Here is a 27474-nt window from a genome sequence, read left to right on the forward strand (position 1 = left end):
AGAAAGGTTTAGGAATTTGCCCAAGGTAACACACTTATAGTTCACCGATCTGTGATTCTAACTCAGAGCTCTCTGATATTAAAGTCCAAATGATGAGGAATAAAAGACTACAAATTGGGTTCAGCGTACACTGCTCGGGTGATGGGTGCACCAAAGTCTCACAAACCACCACGAAAGAACTTACTCATGTAACCAAATACCGCCTTTTTCCCAAAAACCTATGGAAATAAAAAATTAAAAGAAAAAGAATTAAGTCCAAATGAAAGAAAAACCACCATCTGGATTAACTGGGTTGGGCATTTTTGATAATTAAATCAGGAATTTTGAGTAATTTGGTCAAGAATATAAATATTTCAAAAACAGCCCATATGTCAGAGTATGGTAACCGCTGAGATGTTGGTGAGTCTGTATCTCCCAAGTCTTTTGCTGAAGTTTCTGGTTTTGTGTCTAAGTTTTACATAATTATATTGTTCTTGGCTGGGATTAATTTTATCTTCCTAACTACACTTACAAGTTATAGAGTATATTTGCTTTCTCTATTGATCTGACAATTGGCTGTTTTGGGAAACTTACAAGGAGAAAAGAAAATACAACCACTTTCCATTTTTGCGGGTCTCCAAGAAAAAAAGAATGCCTCATTCCCTTTAACAAAGAAAAAGACACAAGAGAAACTATAGTTATGTAGCCATATCTCATCGTCAGTAGCATGGAGCCTCATAACTTAACGCTCCCTTTAAAACACAGAACATGTGGACCCATGCTTCCTTCCAACAAGGTACAATCACTAGATAGGTCTTTAACTTTGCATAAAATAGTTCTCAAAATCAGATTTATCCTTAGCATGTATGTAATCTGCTTTTCCTAAAAACTGTTTAGAATGAAGTAGACAGAAAACCTAAAACCCAGATATTAATGGATCAGTCTCATGTTGTTACATATAAAAAACAGGGGTTCTGAGAGTTTAAGCTTTCAGAAAGAGTACATCAGAACAATCGGAATCATTCACACATTTTATTAAGCCATGGTATGTGTAAGACACTCAGTCAGCTGCTTTGAGAGATATGGAACATAGATATAATCTCTGATCTCTAAGAACTGACACCAATGTTGAAAAAAGGATGTGTTTCTATGAACAAATGACCAACATTCAAGGCTGAGCCACAGTTTTTCAAAACTAAATAGCATTGCACATCCCTTTTTAAAATAATTGTCAAATTCCTCAGCACTGATATTCAATCCTATGTTCCAGCATAATACAAAGGGTACTTAAATATGTGCAAATCCAAAATTATGTACACATACCTGAAGTTTATTGCACTTATAAAACTATAAAACCAAATCAAATTTGCCAATTAAATCCAAACAAAACTACCAAAACCAATAACATTTCATCAACAATACTAATTTAGTGAGATGGATGGTGTTACTTTATTAAAACTCAATTTATGTTTTTAATATGAATGTCATGCTGAAGGCTACTGTGTAAAATCTTTTGAATCATTCCTGCCATATCATTGAGCCATAAAACCACTCATGTTCTCATTATTTTTTCTATATAAAAACCACCCTTTCCAAAGCATCCATTAAATCATTTGTCTTTCACTTAGAACAAACCCGTTATTTATACATTAAGTTAATTTTTATTTTGACATTCTTGGAGGACTCCTGGTTCCAATGTGATTACAAATTCACATGTATACTTGCTAGGACAATGAAACAGTGGGTGTTCAGTCTGTTATCTGTTGGTCATTCAGATCATCCAGCACATGCTTTTGTTAATTTTTTATACAATCCTCGAGGTGAGAACTTTTGAACTCCTCCCTCCTCTGCCAAACAAACAACAATAAGAATAAATATGGTCACTTTAGAGAATACATCATCAGATACCCAGTGAGATACACAGACATTCTAGAAAAACACTCAGTAACAAGTCAAGGCAATATATTTTCCAGAGAGGAATGCAGAATAAAGAATTTCCCCCAGCAGGATACAGAAGGTTGGTTTTGATCTGGCTTTCCAGCAATAGGTGGGATTTTGTGAGCTAATGAAGGGACAGCTTCTTGGGTAGGGGTAGCATGAGAAAAACTAGAGAAGCAGGAAATTGCCAACATGCTTAAGGCTGGTGAATGGACAAGTTAGCTGGGGTATTCCAAAGGGGACTCAGTGAATTAAATCTGCCTAGAAAGAGAGTTTGCCCCAAAGTATGGTAATTCTAAACAACACTCAGAGCTATAAACAGGGTTAGCGAACAGATATTTGAAGTTTCTTAATCCCTAGAAGTGAAGGATTTTAGCTTAACTTTTACAACTGATGCCAAAGCCTGTTGATATTATGCAACCTGGAGATCAGAACCCTTCTGTTACAGGGGTCCTTGCTCTTAGAGCTCCCAAGATGGTGGCGGGCTGCTTCCAAGATGGCGGCGGGCTGCTTCCAAGATGGCGGCAAGCCTCTTGTTCTCTGACCTGGGGTTCTTGGCCTCACAGATTCCAAGGAATGGAATCTTGGGCCATGCAGTGAGTGTTATAGCTCTATTAGAAGCTGTGGGTCAGAGAAGAGAACCGTGGAACCCAGCGACTGGTGTTCAGCTCAATTAGGACGAACCCAGGCACTTAGCCATGCAGGAACAATGGCAAGCCTTTAGCCCGATTGGGAGCGGCAATGGACACCTTGCTGGATTAGGAGCACAGCGGACACCCTGCCGGATCCAGAGGGATAGAAGTCAGCAGCGGGTCTGCGACGGTGGCAAACAGCAGTGGTGGACAGCAAGAAAAAGCTCAGCTCGAGCCGTAACAAACACGGACCAGAAGAGTGTGCAGTTGCAAGATCTAATAGAGTGAAAACAGAGCTCCCATACAACAAGAGGGGACCCAAAGTGGGTAGCCACTCCCTGCTCGAATGCCTGGGTTTATGAGCCAATCACTGTCCCTCCTCCTGTGCTCTCAGGCGATAGATGATTGGCTATTTCTTTACCTCCTGTTTTTGCCTAATTAGCATTTTAGTGAGCTCTCTTTACTACCTGATTGGTCGGGTGTGAGCTAAGTTGCAAGCCCCGTGTTTAAAGGTGGATGCGGTCACCTTCCCGCCTAGGCTTAGGGATTCACAGTTGGCCTAGGAAATCCAGCTAGTCCTGTCTCTCACTTCCTGCTAATTTGGGTACAAAAGCAAAGACAGTATTTATTTTTCTGTATTCATACTCTCACTTAACTTCTTAAACTATAGCAAATTTTCTGTTTCTCTTAGTTTTCCCCCTTTGATTTCAGATATATAATTTTCAATGTTATATTACTTTGATTTACAATTTTCTCTTTTTCTTAATATGTTTTAGGCATCAGGGAATGGCAAGAAACCCTCCAAAGTGCTAATGTACTGTATAACTGGACCCGTGCCATCTTTTCTAAGCATTACTTTGCACTTTGGTGACCTAACAAGTGTAATTGGATACTGAGGGGGCTCTATTATCTTGGACCAGGATACAAAGCTAAGACATACAAGAGTAAAGTATTCTACACTCAAAAATGAGATCTGAATTTTTAGAGGAAAGAAATCTCCTCCAGGATTTATAGTGAGTGATGGTGAGGTAGTGGGGGTAGGGGGCATTGTTCCACTATGTCAGTATAACTGAGCTACCACCACCACTCAAGTCTGACTATGAGTTAAGACTAGGGAGGCAGGAGGTAGCCGGGAAGAAGTGGGGAAAGGTCAGAGACGTGACTCATTAGCCTGGGAGAGTTGGTGTGTCCATTTCCCTCCCTGCCATAAGGAGAGCGGATGCTTCTTTCAACCATGCCAAGAAAAGCGAGAGGATGTCCAAGAGAACAATTCATAGAGATTAGATTAGTGCTGCAGAAAAGGGAGAATGACTTCTTAGTTTTTACTGGAATAAGTGCTTATGTAGTGGATCTGCTAATTTTTCTCTCAACCTATTTGAACAGAAACACAAAAGGAATATGAGAGAAGCAGCAGAATAAGGAAGTGTGGCTCCAGGGATGCCTGGGCTCATAGTGTTTGCCATGGCAAGCAGGCCTGAGTTTCCAATGAGCAGACCAAATGAACGCCTATTAAGCAGCCTGACTTCAGCTAGCTTGCTGGTATACCAGAAGGCTGGCACACATGGCAAAGAATACAGCTAATGGAGCCAATTAGATGGACTCTTGGGGAAGAAGCTGAGGAGACAGGGGGAGAAGATGGGTGAGCTTCAGAAAATGAAGCTGGGGCAGATCTCCTAATTAGAACACCTTACATCTTAACAGTAGGGATGTCTCTATGGTCCCATGGATAACCCACACATGCACTCCATGACAGAACCAACATTTGGATATCTGCATTATTTGAAAAAGAAGCTGAAAGAGTCAAATAGGACCACCAATAAGATGCTGGTTACAGAAGATTATTTCTCTCCTCCCTCATACTCCCTCCTCCCAAGCTTACATCACAGGAACTGGAACCAGAAGACAGAAGAATGGAGAAAACATCCTACATGCCCGTCACGAACTCTCCCTTGGGCTGCAAATTCTGTGGGCTGAAGTTTGGTAGATATAAGAGAAAGGAGAAATAATAAATATTTAAGAAGGGCATCAAGCCAGGGTTTAAAATGAGATGAAATTAGGTTAGACTGGAATTTTTTTTTTTTTTTTTTTTTTTTTTGAGACGGAGTCTCTGTTGCCCAGGCTGGAGTGCAGTGGCTCAATCTCAGTTCACTGCAACCTCTGCCTCCCGGGTTCAAGAGATTCTCCTGCCTCAGCCTCATAAGTAGCTGGGACTACAGGCACGTGCTACCATGCCTGGCTAATTTTTTTGTATTTTTAGTAGAGATGCGGTTTCACCACGTTAGCCAGGACGGTCTTGATTTCCTGAACTCGTGATCCCCCCGCTTTGGCCTTCCAAAGTGCTGGGATTATAGGCGTGAGCCGCGGCTCCCGGCCAGACTGGGCTTTTTAATGATAGCAAATGACAAACACCTAACGGAACTGCCATCATTAAGAGATGGAAAAGAGAGATTTAACATGAGGGCAGTAGGTAGAAAAAAACAGAAACATTTCCTATTGATATCTCACCACATTCAGACTTCAGTAAATTGTTAACCCAAGAAAAAATAGCAATATTATTAAATTATATTTCACTGGGTTATGGCTCAATAAACTCAAGAATCAAAGGGCCTTTGTTTGAATCTTGTCTCCACCTTTTATCCGTTGAATGTCCCTGAACAAGTTACATTAAAATGTTCTTTATATTAATTTTTTGTCCATAAAATTGGGATATTACCACCTTCACAGAGTCTTCCAAGGACTAAACAAAAATAACTGACAGAGGATCTGGCATGTATGTTTGTCCCTTCTTTCCAAATCCTCTTTGTTTTCTTAATATACATACATATAGTATTTTTAAATATTTACAGTGTAATTAGTTGACATATAATTTTCTGTTTTGTTAATTCATTTCAAGGTTTAAAGCTTTACATATATTGAAATTGAAACCTATTACCATTTTAATATGTTTAAAGGAGGCAGCATTTGTGAGACAGTGGCTTAGCTGGTTTCCTTTTGTGGAGAACTTGGATGATTTCCAAGCTTTTTTTCTCCCCTCAATATAAACTGTGATGTTGCTAAAATTAAAAAGAAAGCAATTATCCCATTTCTAAGTAGAAAAGGCTTCACCAGTTACTGTTACCTTGGGATATCCTTTCCCAAATGGAATTTTGAGCCTATCAATAGTTATTTTCATTGGAATCTCTTGGAAGTGTCAACATCCCTAGAATACCTGAACTTTTAATTGAAAAATAAAACGATAAAATAAATAAAATAAAAGCTTCCTCTTGACTTAAGAATCTTCTCTGGAGACCCCTGACTTATTTGATTTGGCCTAGCTAAGGAAAAACTCCCAATGAGTCCTCACTGGGATTTTCCAACACCCTTCCCAATTTACATTCAGGATTATATAGCCTGTAATAATTTTATGCCAGAGTATAACAGAACGCACTGATTTAGTTCCATTAGCTTCTTTTTACCTACATTTCAGCTTTCTACTCTCTAGCAAGCTAGAATGTAGTTTCTTTATCTTTCCCAAGGCTGTACTGCAGAAATCTCTTCTTCCTATCTGCCATCTTCTTTAATGCCGTCTTTAGTCCCAAACCCCAGTTGATTCTGGTTCTAATTATTGTCAACTCTGCCCATTCAGGTAGCTGAAAATACTTTGAATAAATTACATACTACCATGTTCGCTACAGAAGCATATAGAAAATCCACTATTTTCAGTCATGTGAAGGGAATTTGTCGGCTCTGTTTGTCTCCATTTCTTTTGCTGCTGAAATAAACGCAGGTTTGCCGCAATCATTTATTTTTAATTGAGATATAATTCACATAGCATAAAATTTGCAGCTTTAAAGAGTACAATACAGTAGTTCTTGTATATGAGCAATGTTGCAAAATCATCAATATTTAATTCCAAAACATTTTCATCACTCTGAAAAGAAACTCCATGCCCATTAACAGTCAATCTCCTGTGTCCCTCCCTTTTTGTCTCTATGTATTTGTATATTCTGGACTTTTCATATTAATCCATCATAAAAGATGTGGACTTCTGTGTCTGGCTTCTTTCACTTAGCAGAATGTTTTCAAGTTTCATTCATACTGTTGCTTTATAAACCACTATAAAGAGGAATCAGTATTCTATTCCTCTTTATGGCTGAATAATACACCATTCCACAGATACACCACATTTAGTTTATCCATTCATCAGATGATGGAAATTTTTTTTCCACCTTTTGGCTTTTATGAATAATGCTTCTGTGAACCTTCTCGTATAAGTTCTTATGTAGACACGTGTTTTCATTTCCCTTGAGCATATACATAGGCATGGAATTGCTGGGTCATATGATATAGTATATTTAACTTTCGAGAAACTGGCAGACTGGTTTCCAAAGCAGCTATACCAGTTTGTATTTCCACTAATAATGCATAAAGGTTCTCATTTCTCCACATTCCACAACCCTTATTACTCTCTTTTTTATTATAATCATCCCAATGGGTGTGAAGTAGTATCTAATGAGGTTTTAATTTCACTTTACCTAATGTCTAATGATGTTGAGCAATTTTTCATGTGATGATTAACCACTTGAAAAACTTTGAAGAAATTTCTGTTAAAATGATTTGCCCATTTTTAATTATTTATCTTTTTATTGTAGAACTATAAGGCAGGGTGTGGTGGCTTACACCTGTAATACCAGCATTTTGGGAGGCCAAGGTGGGCGGATCATGAGGTCAGGAGTTCAAGACCAGCCTGACCAAGAGACGGGTGAAACCCCGTCTCTACTAAAAATACAAAAATTAGCAGGGCGTGGTGACGCGCACCTGTAATCCCAGCTACTCAGGAGGCTGAGGCAGGAGAATAGCTTGAACCTGGGAGGTGGAGGTTGCAGTGAGCCGAGACAGAGCCACTACACTCCAGCCTGGGCGACAGACCAAGACTCCATCTCAAAAAAAGAAAAAAGAAGTACAAATGTTTGTATATTTCAGACACTAGACCCTTATCAAATACATACAATTTTCAAATATTGCTTCTCATTAGATGGGGTGTATTTTCATGCTCCTTATAATGTCTGTCCATCAACAAACAAATATTTTAACTTTGATTGTGATCTATTTCCTTGTTTCCTTGTGTTTTTGGTGTTGTATTTAAGAAAACACTGCCTAATCCAGTTATAAAGATATACACCTAGTTTATCTTCTAAGAGCTTTATATTTTTAGTTTTTGTTCTTTGGACCATTTGGAGTTAATTATTATAGACAGAAGTATGGTTCCAAATTCATTGTTTTGCATCTGAATATCCAGCTGTCCCAATACCATTTGCGAAAAGACTATTCTCCCTACTGAAATTGATTTTCAATAAGAGTGTCAAGAATAGTGTATAGTTTCATTTCTCAACTTTCAATTATGTCCTATATGTGTGTGTGTGTGAGTGTGTGTGTGTGTGTCTATCTTTATGCCAGGATTACAGCATCTTGTCTTCTGTAGTTTTGTAGTAGTGATTTTGTTTGTTTGTTTGAGACAAAGTTTCTTTTTTGTTGCCCAGGCTGGAGTGCAGTGACACAATCTCGGCTCACTGCAACCTCTGCCTCCCGGGTTCAAGCAATTCTCATGCCTCAACCTCCAGCGTAGCTGGGATTACAGGCATCCACCACCACACCTGGCTAATTTTTTTGTATTTTTAGTAAGATGAGATTTCACCATGTTGGCCAGGCTGGTCTCAAACTCCTAACCTCAGGTGATCCACCTGCCTCGGCCTCCCAAAGTGTTGAAATTACAGGCGTGAGCCACCGCTAGGCTGTAGTGAGTTTTGAAATAGGAAAATGTGATTCCTCCAGCTTTGTTCTTCATTTTCAAAATTGCTCCAGATAGAACACCTAACTTGCATTTCTGTATGATTTTAATACATTTCTGTATGATTTCATGTTAATTCCTCTTTTAAATTTTGGTAGTATTCAACAGTAAAGCCACCTGGGCTTTTTAATTGATACAGATCTACTTAGATTTTCTATTTCTTCCTGAGTCAGTTTTGGTAGTTTACGTGCTTCAAGAAACTTGCTCATTTCGTGTAGGTTTCCAACTTGTTGGCACACATTTGTCTACATTTCTCTTTTCTGAATACTTTTATTCTAATAAATTTCTTTTCTGAATACTTTTATTCTAATAAATTCTGTAACAATGTCCACACTTTTATTTTTAATATTTTGAGCCTTTCTTTCCTCTTTTCTTGGTCACTTAGATAAAAGTTTCCAAATTTTGTTGACATTTTGAACCAACTTTTTTTTTTATTGATTCCCTCTATTGTTTTTCCATTCTCTGTTTATCTCCACTTTTATCTTTATTATGTCAATCTTTCTGCATATTTTGGGGTTAGTTTATTCTTCCTTCCTTAGTTCTAAAGATTAAAAGTTTGGTTTGACATTTTTCTTCTCAAGTGTAGTTATTTGCAAATACCAGTTTTTCTGTAAGCACTGCTTTTACTGCATCACATACTGTTTTTGTTTTTATTCAGCTCAAAGTGTTTTAGAATTTCCCTGTGATTTCTCTTTGACCCTCATGTCATTTAGAAGTGTGTTGTTTCATTTCTACAAATTTATGGGTTTCATGAATTTTTTCTGTTATTGTTTCTAATTTTATTACACTGTGGTCTAAGAACACATGTAACAACCCTTTTACATTACTGAGACTTGTTTGATGACTTAACATATGGTGTATCCTAGAGAAACCTTTGTACGCATGTACTAAGAAGAATGTGTTTACTGTTGTTGTCAAGTGGCATGTTCTACAGATGCCTGTCAGATCTAGTTTATTTATAGCCTTTTTCAAGTCTTCTATTTTCTTGCTCTGTGTCTACTTTTTCCTCCAGTATTGAAAATGGAGTGTTAAAGTCTCAAACTATACCAGTTGAATTATCTATTTCTCCTTATAATTGTGTGAGTTTTCCCTTCTTCTATTTTGGGGTCTGTTTATAGGAGTGTATTTGTTTATAATTGTTTTGTATTGTTATGGATTGACCCTTTTATCATCATAAACTAACTTTCTTGGCCTCTGGTAACAGTTTATCTCTTAAAGTCTATTTTGTCTCAAATTACTATAATCACTCACGATCACTTTGGATTATTGCATTATATTTCCATAATTTTATTTCATAATTTCATTTTTCCATAATCTTATTTTTAACCTATTTGTGTTTTTAAATCTAAAATGAATCTCTTTAGGCAGCTCAGCATTGAATAATGATGTATGTGAGTGTGTGTGTGTGTGTGTGTGTGTGTGTGTGTGTGTGTATTTAATTTTTAATCCATTATTTCTTTGTCTTTTAACTGGATTGTTTAATCTATTTACATTTAATATAATTACTAAATAGGAAGAAATTTTGTCTGCCATGATGTTATTTGTTTTCTAATTGTCCTTTGTCTTTATTATTTCTCTATTCTACCAATGCTGTCTTCTTTTATGTTAAATAAACATTTTCTAGTATATCATTTTAATTCCTTTGTCATTTTCTTTACTATATTTTTGAGTTATCTTCTCAGTAGTTCCCTGGAGATTAAAACTAATATCTTAATTTATACCAATCTAATTTGGATTAGTACCAACTTAATTTCAATAACATAGCAAAAGTTTGCTCCTAAATAGTGCCATTCCTTCCCTCTCCTTTGTGCACTGTTGTAATAGAATATTCATCTTTATACATTGAATGACCAGCAACCAATATCTATAATTATTGTTTTATACTACTGTATTTAAAATCAGATAGGAGGTTAAAAAAAAGGTCAAATTTTAAATATATATTAAAATCTGTCACTTATATTTACCTATGTAGTTACCTTTACCAGTATTATTCATTTCTTTATACTGATTAATATTTCTTGTAGTGCAGGTCTGCTAATGACAAATTCTCTCAGTTTTGATTTTATTTTCCCTGAAAATTTCTGAATTACTTTATTTTTTATGAGTAGATTTGCTTGCTCTAAAATTCTTGGTTGATAGCTTTTTTTCCAACATTTAGACTACGTTGTTTGGACTTCATAGTTTCTCACTATAAATAATCTCTTAATGTTTCTAAGCATCTCTTAGTATGGGATGAATTGTTTGCTTCTCTCTTGATGTTTTCAAGATTTTATGTCTCAGACAGTTTTATTATAATGTGCCTAGGTGTAGATCTTTTAAAATGTATTCTAGTCTGTTAAACTTCTTGGATATATATTTATGTTTTTCATCAAATTTGTAATATTTCACTCATTATTTCTTCAACTATACTGTCGACCCCTTTCCTTCTTTTTCCTCTCCTTTGAGAACATTTGTTATATTATATCTGTTGGTATACTTGATGATGTTTTGCAGTCTTTGAGCCTCTGTTCACTTTCTTTATTCTTTTTTATTTCTTCTCTCAGACTGCATAACCTCATATGAACAATCTTCAAGTTTGCTGATTCTTTCTTCTGCTAGGTTAAATCTTCTGTTGAGCTCCTCTGATAATACTTAATTCAGTTATTGTGCTTCTCAACTTCAGAATTTCTATTTTATAATTTTTAAGTACTTTCAGTTTTTTATTGATAGTCTGTACTTTCTAAGACATTGTATTCATAGTTTCCTTCAGGACTTTAGATAGTTTCTTTTAGTTCTCTGGACATATTTAAAATAGCTTTGTTTAGTAAGCCTAGTGTCTGGGATTAGGATTCCTCAAGGACAGTTTCTGCTGATTCCTTTTCCTCCCCTGTGCACAGGTGATACTTTCTTGATTTTTGTTGTTTCTTTAATGACTTTTCTGAGGTAATTCTATAAGGTCTGAAACCTTTACTATGTTTGGTCACTGACATCTCTCCTTAGCTTAGAGATAAGCTAATGATTGAGCAAATATTTTCTTAAACATCTGAAATGAATCAGCCTTCAAACTTTGCCAGGGTGTGTGTGTGTGTGTGTGTGTGTGTGTGTGTGTGTATTGCAGCATGCCTTCAGTACTCTGCCAGGCAGTTTACAACTCTGCTCTTGACTTCATTTCCTTGTTGCTGAAAGTCTCATGGTTAGCAAGGGGCAAGAACTTAACAGCTTTTTAGGGCTCTTCTGAGCAACTATACAGTAGCAGGCATAAACACATCCCTTACACATATGTATTGCCTTCTAGATTTCCAGGAATATTCCAAAGCTTTTCAAAACCCCTATGAATATCTCACCCCCAGCCTTTCCTTTTCAGCTTTTTGGTTAGCCTATTGTTGGTCCCAATTGTGATACCTCAGGTAACCATAAGGTTGAATATTTGCTGCTGACTATTTTTGATAAATGCCTTAGGGGAAAGTTGTTTCCAACAAGCGAATTCTGAGTCAGGTCAAATAAATGCAGCCTTGTGAGTGTGACCTTCCAGGGACCTATCAAATGGGTCCAATAATGATAGTTTAGGGGAATAGGGCTTTGAAGAAGCTGCAGGTCTTTTCTTCTCCCTGACTGTTGGGCTTTCTGGTGTAGTTTTTGTAGGTTCTTGGTTTTCAAGGCTACCTTGAAGCTGGGCAGAGGAATATGGGAAGCTGCCCAGAGGATCTGGGCAGAGGAGGATGGGGCAAATGAAGCCACAGAATTTGCTTATTTTTATCTTTTTCACAAAACTTGTTCTTATAGACATTCAGCCACTTTTTCTTGACTAAAGCCTCCAAGACTGCTGTAAGCCTTTGGTTAATTTTCAGAGTTTGGAAAAAGCGGATTCTGTCCATTTTTGCCAGCGTTCTCCTTGCTTTGGTGGAGGAGAGGATTATTGAAGATCCTTATTCTTCCATTTTTGCTAATGTCACCCCTTCTAGTCGCTTTTTAAATGTGTCCTGGCCTGCCAGTTTTGTCTGTCTCCAACCCATCCTTCACATGGATGGCAGATTAATCCCTCTGAAGCCCAGCTGTGACCACATCATCACTTTAGAAACTTTTGATGGATTATACAGCTTCCTTCCTTGATCTGGTATGCATGACTTTCTGCAGCATAGCTGCAGCTCACCTCTCCCTAACTTTGACTTCTACAGTTTCCCTCACACCCTTACCAATTCCTAACTCAATTGAACTAGCCATTCTGGTGCCTACTTTCATGTTGTTGTTGTTGTTTTCATAATTTTTCTCCTGTTGTGAGAATGCAGGCTACTGGACGAGGCTTGTTCTAATGGACCAGCAGCTCACATGTTTTGTGTGTGAAAAGGATGATTAGCTAATGGATCAAAGTTTGAGAGGTGAGTTAGGGAAAGCTCATCTGAGCTGTTTGTGAGCCAGCTGCCTTTTCTGATTTATCCTTGCTGAGTCTATGAAGTTGAGCTCTGCTGATTCATCATTTGAGGGATCCTGTATGATTAACATCAGCAAGAAACTTTCCACTTGAATTTTATGAAATTCTAGTGTCTCTAGGAAAGGTCTAGTATAAAATTGCAGCATTGTTCCAGGAAAATAAGAATTGGATGTAGTCAACCTCCATCTACTTTATAATAGGCACTGTGCTTGGCCTTTGGGTAGTCTGAAAGTAGTATGCAATTTGGTATTTGACCTTGAGGAGTTTACAACCATACCAGACTAATAGACCTAAAAATGTAACTAAATGCCAGAAAAGAAATTAGCAGCATGTAATATGTTAGTATTTTACTACAGCCAGAGGAGAGAGATGCCAGAAAAGTCTCATTTGGATGAGAGATTTGAATACGGCTTTATAGGGTTTAGGAAGACAGAAAACTGGAAGGACTTTCAGAATAGGACATGGTCAAGGGACCTTCACACTTCAATATTTAACACAAAAGTCTTCTCAAAAGTGCAGATTCTGGGCTGTACCTCTAGTGAGTCTGAGTTAATAAACAGTTGCCAGCACCCAGGAATCTGCATTTTAACAAGCATCTTATTTACTTCCAATGAGATTGAGCTAGGCTGTGACAAAGAAACTGAGGCAGAAGTGTTCATGAGGTATTCAAAATCTGATAAGTGGATTTTTACATTTAATTATAGTATAAGTTTCAAAGTAGTTGTGATTATTAATTATAAGGTTTCTCAACCTTGGCACTATTAACATTCAGGGCCCAATAACTCTGTGTCTTGAGGGGCTGTTCTGTGCATTATATTAGTAGGCTACTTAGCTGTATTAGTAGGCTACTTAGCTGTATTAGTATGCTACTTAGCTGTATATATACAATTATATATATGATATATACTATTGTATTATATACAATTATATATTATATATATAATGATTTTTATTGATATATATTTTTTGAGACCGAGTTTCACTCTTGTTGCCCAGCTGGAGTGCAATGGCACAATCTCGTCTCACTGCAACCTCCACCTCCTGGGTTCAAGTGATTCTCTTTCCTCAGCCTACCGAGTAGCTGGGGTTACAGGCATGTGCCACCACGCCTGGCTAATTTTGTATTTTTAGTAGAGACGGGGTTTCTCCATGTTGGTCAGGCTGGTCTCGAACTTCCGACCACGAGTGTTCCGTCCGCCTCGGCCTCCCAAAGTGCTGGGATTACAGGTGTGAGCTACTGTGCCCAGACAATTTTTTTAATGGTTTTATCTGCAGTTTTCATTCAGCTGCTTTTTCTTTAAAGTTGTTGCATTTATGCCTTTTTAAAATACATATTTATAACAAAAATGTTTTAATTTTTCTCTTTGGGTTTTCTCAAGTTGGACTCTCTTGATTCTCCACCATTTAGCCTGAATTACTAGGTCCATATAAATGTAACACACTATTTATGTTGATATAACAGAGATTTTTTGTGTTTTTTAACTTTTTTCTTAGAGACAGGGCCTCACTCTGTTGCCCAGACTGGAGTGCAGCAGTGCAATTATAACTCACTGTAACCTCAAACTGCTGGGCTCAAGTGAAGCTCCTGCCTCAGCCTCCCAAGTGGCTAGGTCTACAGGCGTGCACCACCATGCCTGGCTACGTTTTTAAAACATTGTTATAGGGATGGAGTCTCACTATGCTGCCCAGGCTGGTTACAACAGAGTCTTATTTTCAGGAAGTATCACACACTGTTTCTCAATCTCCACAAAAATTCTTTGAAGTATGCATAGTATTCTCCCCAATGAGAATGTGTATTCATGGGTGTCTTCTTCATTTTTTTGTAAACCCAATGTAAAACTTGTTCAATCAGTTCTCATTGTCTTGGATACCCATGTAATAAATTAGAATATGAGGCTCTGGCCGGGTGTGGTGGCTTATGCCTGTAATCCCAGCACTTTGGGAGGCCAAGGCAGGTGGATCATCTGAAGTCATGAGTTCGAGACCAGCCTAGCTAACATGGTGAAAACCCCGTCTCTACTAAAAATCCAAAAATTAGCCAGGTGTGTAATCCCAGCTACTAGGGAGGCTGAGGCAGGAGAATCTCTTGAACCCAGGAGGCAGAGGTTACAGTGAGCTGAGATCGCACCATTGCACTCCAGCTTGGGCAACACGAGCAAAACTCTGTCTCAAAAAATAAAAAAGAAAAGCAAAGAGAGAATATGAGGCTCTGAGTTCAGTGGTTGGATGGAAAACTGAAAAGAACAATGGGAAGACAGTAGAGAGGCAATGGATTTTCATCTAGCTCTGGCTGGACAAAGTTCAAGACTTCAAGCAAGATACTCTACTGTCTGAAGCACATTTTTCTTGTTTACTAAAAAAAGGATACTTTTATGTATTAAGGGCACAGGTTCTACTTCAATCATGCTTGCATAAAAGATATCCAAAAACTGGCTAGCCATATGTAGAAAGCTGAAACTGGATCCCTTCCTTACACCTTATACAAAAATTAATTCAAGATGGATTAAAGACTTAAATGTTAGACCTAACACCATAAAACCCTAGAAGAAAACCTAGGCAATACCATTCAGGACACAGGCATGGGCAAGGACTTCATGTCTAAAACACCAAAAGCAACGGCAACAAAAGCCAAAATTGACAAATGGGATCTAATTAAACTAAAGAGCTTCTGCACAGCAAAAGAAACTACCATCAGAGTGAACAGGCAACCTACAGAATGGGAGAAAATTTTTGCAATCTACTCATCTGACCAAGGGCTAATATCCAGAATCTACAATGAACTCAAACAAATTTACAAGAAAAAAGCAAACAGCCCCATCAAAAAGTGGGCAAAGGATATGAAGAGACACTTCTCAAAAGAAGACATTTATGCAGCCAAAAGACACATGAAAAAATGCTCATCATCACTGGCCATCAGAGAAATGTAAATCAAAACCATAATGAGATACCATCTCACACCAGTGAGAATGGCAATCATTAAAAAGTCAGGAAACAACACGTGCTGGAGAGGATGTGGAGAAATAGGAACACTTTTACACTGTTAGTGGGACTGTAAACTAGTTCAACCATTGTGGAAGTCAGTGTGGTGATTCCTCAGGGATCTAGAACTAGAAATACCATTTGACCCAGCCATCCCATTACTGGGTATATACCCAAAGGATTATAAATCATGCTGCTATGAAGACACATGCACACGTATGTTTATTGCGGCACTATTCACAATAGCAAAGACTTGGAACCAACCCAAATGTCCAACAATGATAGACTGGTTTAAGAAAATGTGGCATATATACACCATGGAATACTATGCAGCCATAAAAAAGGATAAGTTCATGTCCTTTGTAGGGACATGGATGAAGCTGGAAACCACCATTCTCAGCAAACTATCACAAGGACAAAAAACCAAACACGGCATGTTCTCACTCATAGGTGGGAATTGAATAACGAGAACACATGGACACAGGAAGGGGAACATCACACACCGGGGCCTGTTGTGGGGTGGGGGGAGGGGCGAGGGATAGCATTTGGGGATATACCTAATGTTAAATGACGAGTTATTGGGTGCAGCACGCCAGCATGGCACATGTATACATATGTAACTAACCTGCATGTTGTGCACATGTACCCTAAAACTTAAAGTATAATAAAAAAATTAAATTAAAAAAAGATATCCAAAAGCTATTACTTGAAGGAATGAATCAGCAAATGACTGATTTCACCAGATGCCTGCTAATGCCCTCTTAGCACAAACATTCTAGGATCCTGTGAATTAAAGATTTTCACTACCAGCTAGTGTCCTGAATTCTCCACCTATGATGGCAACTGTACATTCTTTCTCAAGGAATTTGCAATTAGATACTGTCTTCAGCAGCATTAATTTCTTCTTTTTTCCCTGGAGGATCGCATAAGCAGACAAATGTGCTCTACTCTCTCCTACCTTAAAGCAAACCAATACAATAGAAAATAAACAAAATTGTGACTTCAGATCCTTTATACCTGCAGCCCATGTTTCTTCTCTCTACTCACAGAAGAGTTTCTCTGGCCAATATCCTCCTTCTTTGAAACCCATGCCAATAAAACTTTTCTCACAATCACTTTGCTGAAACCAAGTATCTTTATATTATAAAATTTAAAAGTCACTTCTCAGTCCTTTTTCTGGATGATTTTGTAGCATTTGCAAGTAGACTGCTTTGTTATTTTGAAATACCACTTCTCTGGGATTATGGAACAGCACACACTATTCTAGTTTTCCTCCTTCCTCACCAGCTGCTTTCCTTACCTCTTGTCCTTGGCTTAACCTCTGAATACTGCAGTGCCCCCTAGCTTGGTCCATAGCCATCTGTTCTTCCCTATATGTAGTCTCTTCCAAGGTGAGTTAATAAGTTGATCATGTCTCATTATCTTTTATTTTTTTAGAGACAGGGCCTTCTAATGGCTGAGCTTCCCAAACTTGTATTTCTAGATGTACATTCTCTGACTGGAGTCCTAGATCTATATGCCCATTGCATATCTGACATCTGAATAGATGCTGAATAAGTACTCCAAGATTAACATGAACACACCGAAGCCCCCGATTTTTTCACCCAGATACAGTTTTCTTCAAGTCTTTCCCATGCAATTGCTTAACTCGGAAATCAAAGATATGTTCATGGCCAGGTGCAGTGGCTCACGCCTGTAATCCCAGCACTTTGGAAGGCTGAGGCGGGTGGATCACCTGAGATTGGGAGCTTGAGACCACCCTGACCAACATGGAGAAACCCTGTCTCTACTAAAAATACAAAATTAGCCAGGCGTGGTGGCGCATGCCTGTAATCCCAGTTACTCAGGAGGCTGAGGCAGGAGAATCACTTGAACCCAAGAGGCAGAGATTGCGGTGAGCCAAGATCGCGCCATTGCACTCCAGCGTGGGCAACAAGAGTGAAACTCCATCTCAAAAGAAAAAAAAAAAAAAGATATGTTCATGAGTCCTCCATTTGGCTCTCTCTACTGCTAATCATCTAGAAAGACTGTTTTTTCCCCTATCCATTTCTATAGAAATTAAGCAAAAAAAAAAAAAAAAAATGAACATATGAAACAGTATTCTCTTTAAAAAAATTTTTCACTCTAATGTCAAAGACGTTTACAGCATTAAAATCTGCACTTCGCTCTGTTGAACTGAGAGTTACTATGGAACGCACCCAGAGTGAAAATATATTCCTCAGTGGTTCGAATGCCAGATGACAACATGGAAAGCCGACACCCAACATTGCTGACAAGACAGTGACATATAGAAACATTGCAGGGGATGGGGCGGCAGGTGGGATGAGGCAGGTAAGTGTGAATGATGATACCAAATATACTCAGAAAGGTGGTTCTTAGAGAAGAAGTTTTTATATTAGATTTGGTTGAAGATTGTGCTACTATTAAGTTGTAACAAATGTACTTTCGGTATTACAAATTATCAAAGGTGCTATATTTCACCAATGCCGATAACAGCCTCTAGGTCTATTACTCTAGATTTTTACAAATAATACCCATATTTAATCAATTGTTAACTACATAGTTAATTTGGTTATTATAATCAAGTCACAGACCACAGTTTGCATGGCAAGTTCCTGGTTGAGGGAAATGTGATCTCAATTATTTCTGAGTTCCTAGGGCAAGAACTCAATAAAATGGGTTCATTGTAGAACTTCAATAAAAATGGGTTATGGAATTCTGCTGCACAAACCCTGTTGGGTATCTTCAGGTTTAGACTTGTTCCTTCTACCTTCTGCTTTTTGTAAATGACAATCATACATTTTTGTAGGCATTGACTCCTTTTTATAATTACAATTCCATCTCACTAAAGGTAATCCTTATTCCTCACAACTTCCCTTGCATGTAACACTTAACATAGAAAGGAATTACACAGTAAACAAAAGATGGCGATAATGACAAAAGGGAGGTGGCTTTGAATGCAATAACAGAAGCCAGCGAAAGTGTCTTCTTTCCTGACACAGCTGGCAGACTCCAGTGATCTGCTGCTGTCACTTGGCTAGGGATTGATGTTCAATACATTTTAAACTCAGTCAGAGTCTTGCTGCTAGTAATTGGATCCCACTGATTTTTAATGAGTATAATTGTCTCAGGGGTCACTGAAGCTACTTTTTTTCATTCCTCACTATGTAAGTTAGCTTGGTTGTTAATGGGGTGAGCAGGAAAAGGGTTAACCAAAAGATAACACTAGTTAGCCCCAAATTGAAAGGCAATAGAGTTGGGGAAAACTGGAGGGAAAAATCTCTGTCAGAACAATGACTAATAATGGCAAACCATTTATTTGCTTCAAAGCTCATTGCAAAGGGCAATCATTGTTTTAAATAGAAAAGCTGTTGAATTATAATTGGGAGTAATTGCAACTCACCAAAATATTGAATAAAACATTAGATATTTTAACCGGTGTTATCTTTATAATTATCTTCAGAAGTAATAGCAGTGCAGACCATGAGCTGCTACGAGACTCACCCAAATCCCAGTGTCTTTGGCAGTCATTTTTGCCAAGTGTTTATTAGGAAGAGCCATGGCTAAGTGGACACCAGGTTCAACTGGTTGTCTCTGCATGGCACATCCTAAGTGCACTGCTGGGAAAAACCCAGTACAGATTCTGTCTCCAACAGAGTGGGCTTTGTGAATGCAACAAAGAAGTGCACCAGGCTGTGTGTTCTGCAACAGCTTCCATGGGCTCTGAGCAGTATTTCCACAAGCCATTATGATGTCACTCAGCATGCCATCTCCTGCAGCACAGCCTGGGCAGGGGCTATTAACTGCTATTTTCCAGCTTTCAACCTCACCATGTCTGCTGTCACATCATTTGTCCAACGGATTCCAACTTTGTGGCACATTCTCTCCTTCCAGTTCTTGCCCTGCACCCATAGACAGGCTCTTCTTGTCGCCCATCTGCCGATGACACCAAACTGACAGCCAGAGCGGAATGAGGGCAGGAAGCTTAGGTGGCTGAGACTGGAAGGTCTTAGTCTGGCAGAGCATGAGGACAGCCATAGATGACACAAAGATGGCAATGGCAGAATGCACAAGAAAGCTTTCTGTCCCCTCATTATCCTGTGAGAAATGATGGCAGGCATGCGCCTTATTCTATGGCAGTGCTCCTAGGACTTAACCCAGTGTCTGTTTGATAGATGAGTAATACCAGCTTGTTAAATAAACCTAATGAAAGAGTCTATACAGCATAATTCTGTGATTGACAGCTAGAGCTCAGGAGTCAGACAGGGCTAGGTTCAAATCTTGCCTCCACTTGTATCCTAGCTGTGCCAGTAAGATAGGCTGAATAAACTTGGACAAGTACTTAACTGCTGTGCACCTCATTTTCACCATCTGTAAAATGGGAATAACAACAGCCCCAACTCATCCATGAATTAATGTAAGAAAATCACAGAACACAGAGCCTGGCACACAGTGAGCCATCCACAAGAACCCAGGGAGATCACCATCATCTTACATGGCCATGGTCGGTTTCCAAAGTGCATGTAGAGTAGCCAAGGTGTCTCCTTCGTGGCATACTGAACACTGAGCTGAAAGCATTCCTTACAACCAAACCTGTTGATGTCTTAAGAAAACAAGCTCAGAACGTTGTTCAGACTTTTGCAACAATTCCCTGCCTGGGGTGAACTGGGCTAGTCAAGGAAACCCCTGAAGTCTCCCTTGCTTCTCAGCTTGAGACTTAGACTAGAGACAAGTTGAGGAGCCCATTGTGTCTTTGTCCCCTGGACATTACTCCTCTAAAGGTAAAAGAAGAGAGTGAGCAAGGACAGAGGAGGAAAAGAGGCGTTCTCCCCTACCACCTGTGACCATCTAACTAGTCACCTGCCCAGGGCTTCCTGTCTACCAGTACCACCTTCACCCAGGAGGCCTTCCCCAGTACGCCAGCTGTGTGAGAAGGACCTTGCCCCTTGTGCTGAACAGGGACCAAAAAGATCCAGAAAGCAGCCAGGATCTGGTCACAATGCCTTTATCCCTCTAACTAAAAGCCCTCAACCCCATTATCACAACCTAATCGTGTGATTCCCAAAGTCACCATTTTTTTCTTTGACTCGTGAGAATATTTTCCCCACCAGACAAGCAGAGGAAAAGAGCTCCCCCTCGATGTTAGTGAGTATATGGGATTGGGGTAAGGAAGGCACAAGGGGTTTGGTTAATGTTTGATGTTGGGAAGACCTTGGGAGGCTACCCAAGCTGAGCTACTTGAGAAAAGAGATTAGGAGGGAGGGCTGGATCTGATGCCTGGCCAACTATGAAAAGCGTGACACTTGATGAAAACAGGTAAGCTATTTGGATCTGGGGAGCAAAGTCAAGGTCAAAATATTAAAGCTTGATTGGAGACACAGTTCATGCATGAAAGCTGGGCACTGGGTCAGCTCAGATGTGGTCCAGATGTGGTCAGAAGCCTGATAAGTTTAGAGGCTTGTGACTTTCACTTCAGGCTGCATCTGATCGGACAAGACGTATGGCCATGGTGGAAGGATGTAATAATGTAATCTTGCATAGGATTTCTTAAAGGCAGTTCTGGACACTGTATACCTGGAGAGATAATTCACTAAAGATAAGTAATGCTATCAGAAGAAGAAACATTAAGGAAAGTGCCAACTATGATCTTAGACGGATAGCAAAGGCACATTCACTTTCTGGCTTCTCAATGGCTTATAATATAGAGCAGAAAGTAAAAAATCATGTCTCAGTCTCTCTTTTGCTCACTCATTCTCCAATAAAAAGATTTATGGAATCAGTTTGATTCTTAGAGTCCTTTCAGGACTGGTAAGCTTGATTGTAAACCTGCTCTTTAGCAAGTGACGGTTGTGTGATGAAAAAAATAACATCCTCCCTTCAGTCCACTTTTCCTCCCTGTCCAGCTTTAGGTGTGGCACCTCTTGAATAAAAATTAGAGGCATTGTCTGCTGTCCAGCAAGCAGACTGAGTGTGGGCAGGAGTTCTGGACCCTAAGAGAATTTCCATGCTATGATCAGGCTGAGTAAATGCACATTTCTGGACACAGAAGATTAGGAGGAATTGGAAAGGCCCCTGAATAGGGCAGCATGTGTCTCAGTTGAGGAGGAAAGCATTCACGGGGAGAACAGCAGCCAGTTATTGCTGCAAGGTGGGTCAGCCCTAGAGAGCCTCACTTCATCTTATTTACAGAAAAAGAAAGTGTGCAGCTTTTATTTATTTCTAAGTAAATTCCAATGAATGGCTGATACTCATTCATACTTGCAAAGAGAGGATCTCAGATCTGCCACTGGAATCAGCTTTGTCTTCTGGGCTCATTTTCCCAAGATATTCAACACAAGCTAAAACTCACAGCAGCCACCTGAAAGTTCTGCAAGGGCTGGGCCCAGCCTGGCTCATTCTAGAGGGATGACATCAGGCTCTGTGACATGCTCATTTCAAGCTCCTTACAATAAAAATAAATAAATAAAAATCAAGCATCCTCTCTCCCTGAACTCCTCCAGCTAAAAGGCAGCTAACACTTCTGCAAGACCACATGTCATCCAGATGTGGAGTCTCTTTCTAAGCTGCAATGGCTGGCTCAGTAAATGGCAGAAAATCAGGGAGAGTTGCAAGATGTCACCCCAGGGAGGGGAAAGAATGTTCCATGGAGAGGGATGGAGTGTTGGGGCTCGGCACAAGGAGAGGGCTCAACATCAGCAAGAACTGTTCAGTGGTTTGACTTTGCTTCCTCTGAGAACTGCTTCCAAGGCACATCACAGCTGGTGAGACCCTCTGGGTATTGGCTCCATATGCTATTTACCACTGTGTAGTCTTGGCAGACTTGGAGTTTCTTACATGCATGCTGCCTTCAAGTACTTGAAGTAGATTCAAGTTGAATAAGAATTCAGCCAGAAGTCAGACCAGAATGAATGGGTGAGAGCTATGGAGAGGAGAACTTGGGCTCACTTGAAGTGACTTATTTGCCCACAAAGGGTTAACCAGAGAGTCATATTGGTTAAGGAGGAAGAGCAGCATTGTCTTGTAATCAGAGTATAATTTAAAAAAACTTTCTTTACGCTATCGTGTCTACCTCTTATTGACAACACTGGTTTGCAAAACTGGTTGCTGGGAAAAAGGTGAATTAATTCTCATAAAGAGTTCAGCACCTTCTTGGAGGAGAGGATCCATTATCCCACACTGGTTCCTGGAATTTGAAGCAAGAATACACATCGGAGTGGACCATGCAGATAACAGAAAAAGGACTCCAAAAATACCATGCTGAGAAAGAGAGTCTAGGCTGGTGATCTAGGTTCAAGACAAGGTCCTCAAAATAGGTGGAAAAGGCTGTTTCTGGCAGCTGTGACTATTGTTGATAGGTACTAGAGACAGAACCCTCAGAACCCAACTGGGCACACCCCTGTGCTCTGGAATCAATGTTTTCACATGGGATTGCATCTGAAAAGAAGTGAAGTAGGAAGCACCCTAGAAAAAGGTATGGTCTTTACAAAGACTGTGTCCTGGAGCCAAGATGTTTTTTGAAACCGCATTAATAATTTAAGCTTTTCAAAATATTAGAACGATTGTGCCAGTTTATAAGTGCTAACACATATTGGGCTCTTCCCAAGAACGGCAACATAGTTTGCAGGAACCAGTGAAAAAAGGAAAATACAGGGCCCCTTGTTCAAAAATTATTAAGCATTTTAGAGACAAAGACAGCAGAGCACTAAACAAAACCAAATACAGTGCCTTTCTGTGTGGCTGGCACTGATTCAGATACTATTCCAAGTGGTTCTCATGCAATAGCCAACTAAAACTACCCAAAACATCCATAGGAGGTGAGAGCCATTATTATCTCTAATTCAAAATGAAACCCCGAGGCATTTGCCAAGGGATATCAGTCAATAGACGGTGCAGCCCAGATTGGCACTTGTACAATCCATCCTCCAGAGCAGCACTCCAACCCTTAATCCCTGAACCCATGGACCCTGAGAGAGATGAGGAGCAACCCAATCAAAGACATTGTAGGTAAGAACAGAATGAGCCCACCCTAAAAAGAATAATGTTCCTGTCTCTGGAGGTATCCAAAGTGAAGCTGGGAAGCTAGTCTCAGAAATTTAAAAGAGGTGATGCATTTTCTGGGAAATAAGTAATGTAAGGAAAAGTGGAGTCCATTATTTATTGAATGAACTATAGCCACGATTGAGACTTTACTGTGCATTAAGAGTCATGCAGTCAGTGTGAAAAATTAAGATTCTTGGTACATGGAGACGAGGGAATCTGAATCTTTAATATCTACAGATTCTGATTTGGTTGGCCAACAGGTCAGGCTGAGAGAAATAGTCACATCTGTAAGAGGTAATTTTCAATTTCTCTTCCAATTCTAAGTTTTTTGTTTTGCTTTATTTCTGTGAAATGATTGCATGTTGAGAACACCACTGCTGTCTCTCTCTCTCTCTCTGTCTCTCTCTGCCTTATTTTTTTTTTATTATACTTTAAGTTCTAGGGTACATGTGCACAACGTGCAGGTTTGTTACATATGTATACATGTGCCATGTTGGTGTGCTGCACCCATTAACTCATCATTTACATTAGGTATATCTATTTATCTCTTCTTCTCCCTTTTGTCCAGATCATGCAATCCAACCCCACCACCAAGCAAGGGTCTGCTTTTCTACTCTTTATCATCACACATTTTGTCTTAGTTCCAGCTGCTGTAATAGAATACTATGCACTGGGTGGCTTCAACAACAAACATTTATTACTCACAGTTCTGGAACCTGAGAAAATTAAGGTGCTAGCAGTTCCAGTTTCTGATGGGAACACTCTTCCTGGTTTATAGATAGCAATCTTCCCTGCTAATATTAGAGTTATGTATGTGTGCTCTGTCACCCTAAGTTGTGAATCCCTGGAAGGGGATCTCATATTCATCAGCTTTGCAAGGGTCTAGTTGTAGCCAGTGCTTTGAATATAAAAGAAGACCAATATAATTTTGTCCATATATACATCTGGATATGAACTTTGGGAGACAAGATGACCAGGTGAGCCCTACATTCTAAGCTTTCCCATGACTAGTCTGGCAGTATGACCTTCAGAACAGCCACTATGGCAATGTCTATAAACACAAAGTGAAAAGAAAGAGAGAAGAGAATTAGTTTTGCTGATAATTAAGCTCAGAAATACACGTGCATCAATTATTCAGTTTCCACAAGTCCTCATTAATATAGGTTTCTCAAGTGCAGACAGAATAATAATTCAAATGAGGACTGGCCTCAAGTTTATTTTTTCCTGTTCAGTAAAAGAAAAATAAAGTGGTAGGGAGAGGGGTCAATAGTAGGAGACTGGTTAAGCAAATTAAAAGTGAAAGTGAAGCAACTGGCTGTGCATAACAGAGTATTTACCATTTTAGCAGGGCCAGTAAAAGAAAGGCACAATCTACAAGTGACCTTACTCTAACTCTCATATTTGTATTTTTTATATATCCAAAAAAAAACCAAAGGATCTGAGATAGTTGAGACCCAAAAGCCTATAATTTATATTCATTTGCCACTGGCTCAAACTGCTGCAATTAAAAGTAGACATTAATTTTTTCACTGATTTGTACTTTTTTTTTTGAGATGGAGTCTCTCTCTGTCAACTAGGCTGGAGTGTAGTGGCGCGATCTCAGCTCACTGCAACCTCTGCCTCCCAGGTTCAAGCGATTCTCCTGACTCAGCCTCCCGAGTAGCTGGGATTACAGGCGCCCAACACCGCACCTGGCTAATTTTTGTATTTTTAGTAGAGATGGGGTTTCACCATGTTGGCCAGGCTGGTTTCGAACTCCTGACCTCAGGTGATCCGCCCACCTCGGCCTCCCAAAGTGCTGGGATTACAGGTGTGAGCCACCGCGCCCAGCCTGATTTGTACATTTTTAAAAGACAGCTCAATAACTGAGGTTTTATTGTGTTTTTATAATACATTCTTGGGGATCTGGATTACACAAGTTTACATTCATCTCACTCCTTCATTTTGTGAGTTATCCATTTAAGCTTAGATCTTCCTATAAATTATTTTTAAAAAGGAATTGTCTGATTCCCTTACAAATCTGGTTGGATAGGAGACTATGACTGTACTTAGTAGAAATGTGTATAGTCTACGATGCTACGTTCTGGTGGAGACATCAGAAAAGATAACTCTCACATCCTTATATATTGGTAAAAGCACCGAGTAAAGAAATTTGGCAATGTCTGCTCAAATCTAATTCAAAGTCTGCATAGCCTAAGACTCAGCAATTCCTCCTCTAGTTATTTCCTAGGAGGAACCCTTGCACAGGTACACATGTGGGATACGTGAACAGCCATAGTCACTAAGCATTGTAGCAATCAGTGAAGTCTTGGCTACAACACAGAGGACCTGGACAGGGCAATGCCATGCTCGAATGAAGGAATACTCTACAGCAGCTAAAAGGAATGGATTTGACCTACATGAGACAAACAAAGATAGGCCTTAAAAACATAACATTCTGAGAAAAAGGCAAGTTGAGGAATAGTAGTTAACACAGTTTAATGATTGGGTAAGGAACACCATTAGTGTACATTAGAAAAAAATTAAAAAACACTTTAGAAAACAAATGATACATTGCTTACAGGGATGTATACAACATATAGGAGGTAAGGATGTAAAAGCATGACTAACCCAAATATACTGCACATCGGCTTGAAGGTAATGGTTGCTGCTGGGGAGAGGGAGAGGAGAACGAAAGCGGAGAAGAGAAGGCTTCTGTCGCACCTGCCATGCTTTATTTGAAAAATTAGGCAAATGAATAAATGAAACTTATCCTTGACATGTGGTATAGAAAGTATTCTTTCGAACTCTGAACGTGGTTCAAGCTTCTTAATTGGAAACAGACTGTAGGTAGCAAAAGTTCCCTCCATGAAGCCCACTTTTCTAACCTTATTACTGAAGCTTGTGGTCGAGGTTTGTGATTCCTTGTAAAATTTCAGAGAGGTGATGATAGAGCACCTTTGCTTCAGGATGTTAGGGACATAATTGGGAATGAGGGCTAGGGGAGTGGTGTGAATGAGGGCAAATTGGGGCAAAAAGGGGTATTGAATATCTTGTCTGAAAAATGATTTATAAGATTTAGGGAAATAATGCAACTGCATAATTGAGCAACACATGTAAACGCAATCAAAATGCATCCATGTGAGTGTGTGTTATATGTGCCCGCATGCGCGCGCGCGCACACACACACACACACACACACACACGACTACAAACCTGTCCAAAAGCACTAAGAAAGAAATCCAAAAAAGCAGAAGAAACTTTTCTCCTGCCTTTTGATCCAGGCTAACTGAAGCATCCCTAAAGAAATCAACCCAAACCACACCCAGCTTCCAGGGCCTTCAGGCTGGTGTGCAACTGCATGGTAAATAGCCAGAGACATAAAATATTTGCCGATTGTCTTCCAGCCCCTGCTACGGGACACTGGGTAGCGAACACACCAAACAATGTCTGCAAGTTGGGAATTTAATCTAAATCTGAAGCCTATCTGCAAGAGAATCACCTGGGGAATGTGTTCTGTTCAGCAGGCAGATTCCAAAGCCCTACCCCAGAATTCCTAAGGCAGACACTTCAGGGTGGCGCTGGAGACTCACTTGGTTGACAAGCTCCCCGGTGACACTGATGCACACTAAAGCTTGAACACTGCTGCATATCACAATCATGAGCCAATGCTATCAGGAGGCACAGCCTTC

At 39.4% G+C, this 27474-nt stretch overlaps 2 long non-coding RNA genes across 2 annotated transcripts in view; both read right to left on the minus strand.

The window, feature by feature from the left end:
* The window catches only part of LOC134760219 (uncharacterized), a 453492-nt gene that overhangs the window by 182211 nt on the left and 243807 nt on the right, over positions 1–27474 (minus strand). The gene's annotated exons all lie outside the window — the stretch shown is intronic.
* On the minus strand, positions 1469–25525 carry LOC129050190 (uncharacterized). Its single transcript, XR_008513744.2, has 3 exons — positions 19268–25525; positions 4429–4519; positions 1469–1826 (listed from the first exon to the last, which is right to left on the minus strand). It is a non-coding gene; the product is annotated as an uncharacterized LOC129050190 (long non-coding RNA).

The sequence above is a fragment of the Pongo abelii genome, chromosome 16 (assembly GCF_028885655.2).
Source record: "Pongo abelii isolate AG06213 chromosome 16, NHGRI_mPonAbe1-v2.0_pri, whole genome shotgun sequence".
In the NCBI taxonomy this organism is placed as follows: domain Eukaryota; kingdom Metazoa; phylum Chordata; class Mammalia; order Primates; family Hominidae; genus Pongo; species Pongo abelii.